The sequence below is a fragment of the Salmo salar genome, chromosome 01, assembly GCF_965601325.2.
Source record: "Salmo salar chromosome 01, fSalSal1, whole genome shotgun sequence".
NCBI classification, from domain to species: domain Eukaryota; kingdom Metazoa; phylum Chordata; class Actinopteri; order Salmoniformes; family Salmonidae; genus Salmo; species Salmo salar.
The window spans coordinates 134,203,473-134,213,429 of record NC_138291.1 but is presented as its reverse complement, the minus strand read 5'-3'; the positions used below and the strand labels follow the sequence as shown (position 1 = coordinate 134,213,429).

At 42.7% G+C, this 9,957-nt stretch overlaps 1 protein-coding gene across 1 annotated transcript in view; it reads left to right on the top strand.

Moving 5' to 3' along the window:
• Nucleotides 1-3,903: 3,903 nt before the first annotated feature.
• Nucleotides 3,904-9,957, top strand: part of LOC106561213 (zinc finger and BTB domain-containing protein 7C) — a 28,109-nt gene continuing 22,055 nt past the window's right edge. The window contains exon 1 of the mRNA XM_082978817.1: nucleotides 3,904-4,090. The gene's annotated coding sequence lies outside the window, so the exon portion shown is untranslated. The remainder of the gene's footprint in view (nucleotides 4,091-9,957) is intronic.

Here is a 9,957-nt window from a genome sequence, read left to right as displayed (position 1 = left end):
GTGGGTGGTGAGATCACATTCCTCTCCCTGTCTTGTCATGCCATTGATTTTGGGCCTGGCTGGGAGAGGGAGGGAGGGAGAGAGAGAGAGAGCTGCTGGTGTGAACCAGTCCGACCACTCCAGGGGTGTAACCTTGGCATTGCCTCAATGAGAACTGTTTCGTCTCTATCCTACCCCTCCCTCTCTCCTCCCTTTCTCTACCCCCCCTCTCACTAATCCCCCCCTTCGCTCTCTCTCTCTCTCTCTCTCTCTCTCTCTCTCTCACAAACTCTTTCTCCACCTCTCATTTTTTAGAAGTGTGACATTGGTTTCCTAGCCAGACTTTGCTCGTGGTGGTGGATAAGGGCCTGTTTGCCTGTTCTATGGAGACTATGGTACATGGGACAATGTCTATGGCACATACCAGTACATATTGTTGCTTGGCATAGATGTGAATTGTACTGCTTTCACCCCTACTCCAATAGCAACAAACCCTGGATAGCGTTAGGGCACCTAGTCACGGAACTCTCAAGGAGAGGGAGTTGGGTGTGTTCCACTTGACATGTGTATTGGTTAAGGAAGAGGATGTGGGCTTTGTCATCTTGACTCTATAACTAGTGCCACAGGATAGAGACAACTCTGTGAAACTCATAGCCAACTTCGGAATGACATAGCCAACATAGGAGAGAGCCATTTTCAGAAAAAAATATTGTCAACTTCAGATAGACAACTCCATACATTTCTGAATAAAACAAAGCCTACTTAGCCCACATTCTAAAAACACTTCCCGAACAGTCTGGCTTTTTACAAGTGTACATTGTGTGATCTCCAGAATTACTAAGCCTATAGCACCCATATGGAATAGTGAACCTGACCTGAACTGTATGTACACACCCATACTGTAATCCTCTCTTCCTTGACATGACACTTATCATACTGTAACTATTAACCACATTTATGTGAATTAAAGTTGCCCCAGTGGTGGCAGGTTGTCTGACTATGATAAGAATATAGACACAGCGCTTCACAGGTAATGCCATCCGTAAGGACAGGTTGTTTAAATACACTATGCTGTCAGTCTCAGGTGAGTGCAGGAGTCAGATGATGCCAGGTGAGGCCAGGGGAAAGGTGGGACAGGACAGTTGGCAGATATGGGAGAGAAGCAGGGAGCAGGGTGTTTGTCTTGGGTGTGTCTCTCAACAAGACAGCATCCTTACCCTCACCCACCCTTATTTTATACCCTACCATCACCCTACCCCTCACCCACCCACCTACCTTCCCTTACCTTATACCCTACACTCACCCTACCCATATGCACTCCCTACCCCTCAAAGACTGGGCTAACTGAGAAAGAGAGCATTTTAATAGTCCATTCTCTGTGCAGTTATTGTCCTTTGTTTGTGATCAGTAATTGAAAAGCCAACAGAAATTAGACAGGAGTTTGAGACCTTGCTCAGGGGTTTTATGTTAATCAGTGTAGTGGAGTAGGACCACCGGTAATTGCATTGTTTTAAATGACTGTGATGAGAGGGACTCATTACACTTTCAATGATGTTTCACACTTAAATTACTGAATTTTGGAAATGTATTCGTAGAAGTTACAACAATCAACAATTGGAAAATAAACAGATTATAATGCACAGCACACCTGTGCCCAGATTCACAAAACCTTCTTAAGAACAAATGTCTTCTTAACTGCCATTTTTTCCTTAACTATAGACTTTAGAAGAAAGTTAACCTGTCTGGGCTAGGGGGCAGTATTTTCACGGCCAGATAAAAAATGTACCCGATTTAAACTGGTTACTACTCTTGCCCAGAAACGAGAATATGCATATTATTAGTAGTGTCCCACCTAGCCCTAGTATGGGCTAGCGTCCCACCTAGCCCATACTAGTTAACCTGTATAGGGGGCAGTATTTTCGATTTCAGATGAAAAGTGTGCCCAGAGTAAACGGCCTAATACTCGGGCCCAGAGTCAAATATTTGCATATTATTAGTAGATTTGCATAGAAAACACTCTGAAGTTTCTAAAACGGTTTGAATGGTGTCTGTGAGTATCACAGAACTCATATGGCAGGCAAAAACCTGAGAAAATTCCAAGCAGGAAGTGGCCTGTCTGAGAATTTGTAGTTCTTCTTTCTAGTCCCTTTCGAAACTACAGTATCTCTGGGGTTACTTAGCACTTTCTAAGGCTTCCATTGGCTCTCTAAAGCCTTCAGAAAGCAGATTGAGGTGTCTCCTGTCTCTGGGCAGAGTATAGGAGCTCAGTTTGTCAGTGGTCTGCCTGGTGACTAAGAGATTGGATATGCGTGTTCACGAGACCACCCTGTTTTTTCTTTTCCTGTTTGAATGAATACACTATTGTCCGGTTGGAATATTATTGCTATTTTACGATAAAATACCATAAAAAATTATTTTAAACAGCGTTTGACATGCTTCTAAGTACGGTAATGGAACACTTAGAATTTTTTGGTCTCGAAATGTACTCGCGCGTTACCCTTTGGATAGTGACCTGAACGCACAAACAAAACGGAGGTATTTGGACATAACTAGGGATTATTTGGAACAAAAACAACATTTCTTGTGGAAGTAGCAGTCCTGGGAGTGCATTCTGACGAAGATCAGCAAAGGTAATACAATTTTTCTAATAATAATTCTGAGTTTAGTGTGCCCCGAAGTTGGCGGGTGTCAAAATAGCTAGCCGTGATGGCTGAGCTATGTACTCAGAATATTGTAAAATATACTTCGCCGAAGCTATTTTAAAATCTGACATAGCGATTGCATAAAGGAGTTCTGTATCTATAATTCTTAAAATAATTGTTATGTATTTTGTCAACGTTTATGATGAGTAATTTAGTAAATTCACCTGAAGTTTTCGGTGGGGATACATTTTCTGAACATCACACACCAATGTAAAAAGCTGGGTTTTGATATAAATATGAACTTGATTGAACAAAACATGCATGTATTGTATAACATAATGTCCTAGGAGTGTCATCTGATGAAGATCATCAAAGGTTAGTGCTTCATTTAGCTGTGTTTTGGGTTTCTGTGACATATATGCTTGCTTGGAAAATGGCTGTGTGATTATTTGTGGCTATGTACTCTCCTAACATAATCTAATGTTTTGCTTTCGCTGTAAAGCCTTTTTGAAATCGGACAATGTGGTTAGATTAAGGAGAGTCTTATCTTTCAAATGGTGTAAAATAGTCGTATAGTTGGCATTGACATCACTGATCACACATTATTATGTTCTCATTATGTTTCTATAGAGCCTTCACAATGACGTGTGTGTTCTTACCTGCTACCAGGCACCGACCGACACACACCAACCCACACCCAACACACACACACACACACACACACACACACACACACACACACACACACACACACACACACACACACACACACTCAGTTAGCCCACCACACCACAGCACACACCCTGACCCAACACACTGAGGTAAATGGTGGCAAAGGTATTGTCTTGAGGCCTTGCCATCTCTGTTAATAGGTTAATGCCCCAGCCCCAGCATCAATTCCAACAGCCTTAATAACTCCTAACCCAAGCTCAGTCCCAGTTCTAGACCCAGTCCAAGATGATACTGTAGAAGCCCAAGTCACAGTCCCAGTTCCATAGCCCAAATCCCAAACCAAAAACCAGTTATAGTCCCAGCCCCAGCCCAAGCCCCAGCCCCATGCAGGTAATGTGTGAGCCCTAGCCAAGGAGCAGGTTAGTTACCAAGCTTTGCCTGTGAGTGTATCACTCCCCTCAGCACAGCACAGGTGGACATGTGGGGAACGCTGCCAAATACTTTTGGTTTAGAGGGAGGGAGGGGTGTTGGTTGGTGGGTGGGTGTGCACTTTTGTTTTGTCTTTTTATGTAACAGTTTGGTGGTAAGGTTAATTTTCCTCTCCCTGCCGAAGGTGACACACCTTCAGTGCAAATTTGAGCTCTTCTGTCTTCTCTTACTCACCCTCTCTCTATATATATATCTCTCACTTTTGCATGCCCGCCACAGAGGACAGGACTCTGGTTACTGACAGACAGGGACCGAGAGTAGAGTGAGAAGAAGAAACTGAAATACAAAACACCTGTCTGTGTTAAAAGGTCAGTAACTCTCTTTCTGTTTTTTTTCTCATTTCAGTCTCATGTTTTTTTTAATGAGTTCTCACAGACTCATTAGTAAAGATTTCTAGTGGAGAGATTGTAGGGCTATTCAGTATTCATATATCATGCATGGTATACCCTCAGGGTTAGTTACATACTGTACATTATAGGGTCTGCAGTGCATACAGACTCATCTACTATGTGCTTTGCCTCAGTATCAAGTCACTACTCCTTTCCTACACACTGACAGAGTGAGTGCATTTCAATCAATTCAACATGCTTTCAAATGTTTCCAAAGTGTGACTTTCTAGTAAAGGAGAGGCTAGGAGAGACTTGGACAACTTTGCTAAAAAAAAGTCTCACTGTATATAGGAAGCCATTCAAATGATGAGGACTTTTTGAATAGATTGCAATGCACTAAATCTGGCACTGTGTGTGTTATTTATTTACAGAATGCACATCAATGTCTTTTTGGTAACATGATAACCTGGCATGACATTTTCTTATTGTCGTTACACTTCCTCAAGAGCATCAGCAATGTAATACTTGAATGGTTATAAAAATGTGTAACACACTGCATTAAGACAATGACAGGATACCAATTTGGAATTATTTATTCAAAATGTTATTTCAGAAAAAAATTCTATACAGTTGGAGTTATATGTCCATGACATAAAATGAACAGATTTTATATAAAATAAATCTCTCATTGCCCAGAAACAGCTAGAATCCAACCTGCTCACAATTGTCAAGGCCAGAGATATCTATACATGGTTATATAAGGTGTGAATCAAAAATGGACTATCACACTCTCCCAAAAGCAGTGAGTGGGTGGGTGGGTGCTTGCGTGCAGTCTTTTGTTACGGCATACTGGATACTTTTACACTGGCTTGTTCACAAACATTTTGGGAATAGCCTCCCTCCCTCTATTTGCGCAGCTCTAGTGTGGTGTGTGGGAATGCAACAGGCAGTACAACACAATGCCCAGGCATTCAGTATCTAGACTCTAGAGTGAGTGTGGTGCCAACATCACACATGGTAACAGCACTGCCTCTTTCTCTCATTCTCCCCTGGTGCTGTGACTCAAAATCACAATATTTTTACTATCATGTGAAGTCTCTTCATGTTCAGTCGGTTAGTGTTACTGCAGGACTCGACATTAATCCTTGTCCTCTTGCCCGGGGCAAGTAAAAAAATATCACAATATCACACATTTAGGCTACTCCGATCAGAATTGGATCAGAATTGGATCAAAGTGTCCTCCGGATGCAATGTTTTTCTCACTGTCCTCCCAATCTCTGCACAGCACATCGGAGTATAATTATTGTAGGCCTGCATTGACAGGCACAAGCGATCTTTCAATCATGCAGTCGCAAGATGTGTTATTGGATCAAAGCGAGCCGCATTTGCACATTTGTTGATAATAATTGCTAGGGCGTTGTTTGCCCAGTTATATAAAATGTTTGGTCAGCAATGAAAATCCTGGAAAAGTAATGTACTCATGTATAACCGCAAATGGCCAAAACTCAGTTGATACGGGTGCGCAGTTGATCAAACCAATTCTGCATACTCCAGTTGTAAAATCGTCTCTCAAGCACTCAAATTGGCTAGGATACTCATCTATTCAATAGTTACAAAGTAAAAAAATTATTCTTAAAGTAGCCTAATTTACAAGTAACACTTATGCTGTCATAACCTTACAAATAGATAAACATTTTAGTTAGCTACCTCGTCCACCTTAGCCATTTGTTCCCTGGCTCATTGAATGAGGGAATTATTTCATAAAGACAATAAAAAGTATTTGGTTGTAATTACAATGTTGCAGAGCAACCAACCCTCATCCAGGAGATTCCAGGAGAGCTACTGGGTGTGCAGGCTTTTGCTCCAGCTGCACAACAGGACCTTGATAAGCTGACTCTGATTTGTTTGAGCAGGGTTGTATAACAAGCCTGCACACCCAGTAGCTCTCCAGATTAAGGTTTGACAGACCACACTGGTTTTATACAGTAGCCTATCAGTGCAGTATTTTACATTATGGGGGGTTAAGTGTCTTGCTCAAGGCCAGAATGGCAGGAGATACAATACATGGGATCAGAGACCAGCAGCCTTCCAAAGTCAATACCAGTGATAATAATGAAGGTTCTTTTGTGAAGTTGTCCTTGCATCTTACAACACAATTTTCAGTCACATTTTTAACCCTTTTTTATTTTTGGACAAGTGACTTTAGCTTTCGGACAAGTAAACAATCTGTCCTACTTGTCTAAAGGACAAGTGGCTGAAACAGTTAAGTCCTGTACTGTAAATGGCACATACTAGTTGCATGGCAGAATAAGAGTAATGCAGTATGGGAAGAGAGATGGGCTCACGTAGGCTCCTGTAGACCTCCCGTAGGCCTCTGCACTGTGTGAGTGTGTGATCATGAGCGTATGTGTGAGTACTATCCTCCTCCTCCACCATGGCGTGGACACAGGTTGTGTGTGTGTGTGTGTGTGTGTGTGTGTGTGTGTGTGTGTGTGTGTGTGTGTGTGTGTGTGTGTGTGTGTGTGTGTGTGTGTGTGTGTGTGTGTGTAAACAGCCATCGCAGAGCAGCTGAATAGAGGGTGGGAGGAGGCTTTTAAGAGGGTATCGTGGGTGGGAGGCCTGATCCGTGCCAAAAAAGCAAGTTTGGGGGATTTGTGTACTTTGTGTTACTCACGAACACACGCCTTTCTTAAACCTTCAGGCATGCACTCACACACCCAGAGGTCTCTCTTCTTTCTTTATCTTTCCCTTCCCCCTCTCTCTCCTTCTTTCTTTCTCTTTAATTTCCCTCTCTCTCTCCTTCTTTCTTTCTCTTTCCTTTCCCTCTCTCCTTCTTTCTTTCTATTTCCTTTCCCCCTCTCTCTCTCTCTCTCTCTCTCTCTCTCTCTTAATCAATCACTTGAGATTGTCCTCAACTAACCCTGTCTTTTCCCCAATGATAAAGGCATCTAAGATTGTACTTGGTAATAGACAACTGTGAACCAAGACTGTCTTTATAGTATGGTAAAATAATCATATTGGCTTTAAATCGGTATTGACATTTAGAGTAAACTACTTATAATAATATTAACTGCAATAAAATTTCAAACTCCAAATATTTATGACATGACATATAAAGATCTTCTTGAATGTCTCCTTTGTTGTCTTGAAACACAAAGCATTCTGTATCTGACGTGATAGTGATACTGTAAGTCCTTGAGAAGAGTTAGTTATGTAGGTGTTTCCTGTGAGGCCAACCGAGCTTATCAAAAATAGTCCTGGTAACCACTGGCAACCCCTTGAGCAGAGCTCACTTTCCACCTCTCCTAGCTTTCCTCCCTCCACTAAATTACACAAATACCTTCACAGGCACGACTCTAAGACGATCAAGTAAAATTAACTCAAAGTGAATTAACAAGACAACAACAGATGTAGAATGTTAAGATTAGAGACATTTATTTATTTTATCTTTTTGTCCAGGGACAGAACAGAAACAGAAAATTAGACCACATTAATTTCATAATGTCTTTCAAAGATCTGGGTTGAAGAAGTGGGTCCACCCACCTGTGTGATGCGGGTAGGGGATGGCAGTTTAAAGAAGACATGAGTGTGTGGGTTAGCATTGCTCTGTAGCGTGCTGTACTTCGGAAGGCTGCATTGATCCACCCACCCACCCCAGACGCACAGCAGCTTGTGTGGTTCATGAAAGCACATTACTGTACATTCCCATGCTCAGAGAGGACATGGTCACAGTCTGAAGATAGATACAGTAATGTACAAGACGATCCAGTAGACTCACACAAGATGGCCCAACATGTACAGTAACTGATAGACCAAAAGAAACTGAAGGCATACTGTATGTGTGAATGCTTGTTTTAGAGTATGTGTGTGTGTGCGGGGGGGGGGGGGGGGGGGGGCTATGTGCGTGTGTGTGTTCATCCTTGTACATGCATGAATGTCTGTGTGTATGTGTGTGTGTAAATCCGCGCAGCTGTGTATTCATATTTTTTTGTCCGTCTGTCTATGTCTTTCTTTCTGTATGTATGTACCTGTCTCTGTGTGTATGTTCCGTAGTTGTGTGTGTGCCTTGGTGTGACAGCCATCTGTCTCCCTTGCCCTGCAGCCTGGCTGCTTTTAATTAGGAGGTGCCAGAGAGCCCCAGGGCAGACAGAGGTTCTCCCTACTCTCCTGTCCCTCCTCTCCTCTCCCCCTCCTCCTCTCCTCTTCTCTCCTCTCCCTCCATGCCTCAGCATTGCCTCCCCCACGTTATCACCAACAGCGCCAGGAGATGTCCTCACACACATACACGCACGCAAGCTCACAGACACACACAGTGTAAACACACACACTTGTACATAAACGCTTTTATACAACTGCGACCACCTGTGAAATAATCGAGCCAAGGTAGTGCCACCTCTTTCTGGCTGGCTATGCTTTATCATGGTTGTGAATAGATGCTGTCTTACAGAATGTCTCTCAAGAGCATGTACAGTCTGTATGTACGCACCAGTGCCTCCCCTCTGGCAGAAGCCTCCCGTCCAGATTAGGATGTTCAGAAACAGACAAAACAAGAGGAACTCAAAGCAGAAATAGATACATTATGTCAGCAGAAAAAAGCTCTGAACCTCAACTCACCCTGAATAGTGGGCTGCTCGGAGATGAGCTGTATATTGACCTTGTTGAAGTGTGTGTCTGTGTGTCTGTTTGTCTGTGTGCTGTCCTTGGAGATGTTTTTTAAGAAGGTCTGCCTGGCTGCTGGAAGATGAGAGTGGGTCTATCTACAATGGGCGTAATAGCTGGCAGAGCTGAAATGTGGGGGTACCTCCACTGCCTCGGCCCTGTCTGCCTGCAGCTTTTTTCCCACATCAACCTTGTCCTTCAGACAACAAGACACATAGGGTGAAGAGTGGGGGTTGTGGCAGGTGGGTGGATTGGGCGGGGAATGGTAAAATGACTGGCCTCTGGGTTAGTCTACTCTTACCCACAAAACAGCACAGACCCCTACAAGTCAAACAGAAACATACCGTTTTTGAATGACCTTATTGGTCTAAAGGCCTTGAAATCACCCTTGAAATCAGTTAATGTTGTTGATGATTGAGATCGAGAAAGCCCTGTTTGCTTAACTAACTTTAGACTGTGCCTTTCTGCCAGTCCCTCCTCATGGGTTAGAAATATGGAGCCGATCTGGTGCTGAGTGATGAGTTCTCTGGCTGAGCTGTCATGCTGTGAACTCAGCGGGTGGCAGCAAACAGGTACACCAGTGCCCAACACTTACTCAGACCCAGTCTCCTGCCTCCTGCTCCTGAGCTGAGTGAGAACAGACTGCACAACGAACCCTGTAAGTCAAGTCAAACTGAGATAGACCAGTAGTTAATACTTACAGCATGGGAACTGTCTAGTGATAGAATTGCAGAGAAGTTGACATTTGATAACATTATGTATGTAATATGGAAATCCAACACTTCTGATGGTACAATGTTCAGTCTCCAGGATTCCGCAATTCTGTGATTGCAAATTGTCTTTTGCGAAATAGACAATTCCCCGCATATTATGCGAGGGCTTGCAAATTTCACCAATCACTGCACTATTTCTGCATAACACAGTCAAATCATCGCAACATTATATTATAATGATCCATCGCCGCAGTACAAAAAGAGGACTCACAATTTCAACCAATCACCGCACATTTACCCAATAATATGGTTCAATCAAGCCACATATCAACAACCTTTTTCCCCCTTCAGTGCATTTTTGCAATTTTTTACATATCTGTAAAATATTCAAGTTCTCAGATTTGAAATTAATAGATTTTAGATGTGTATTAAAATGGGGTTTGTCACAACACTATACACTGAGTGTACAAAACA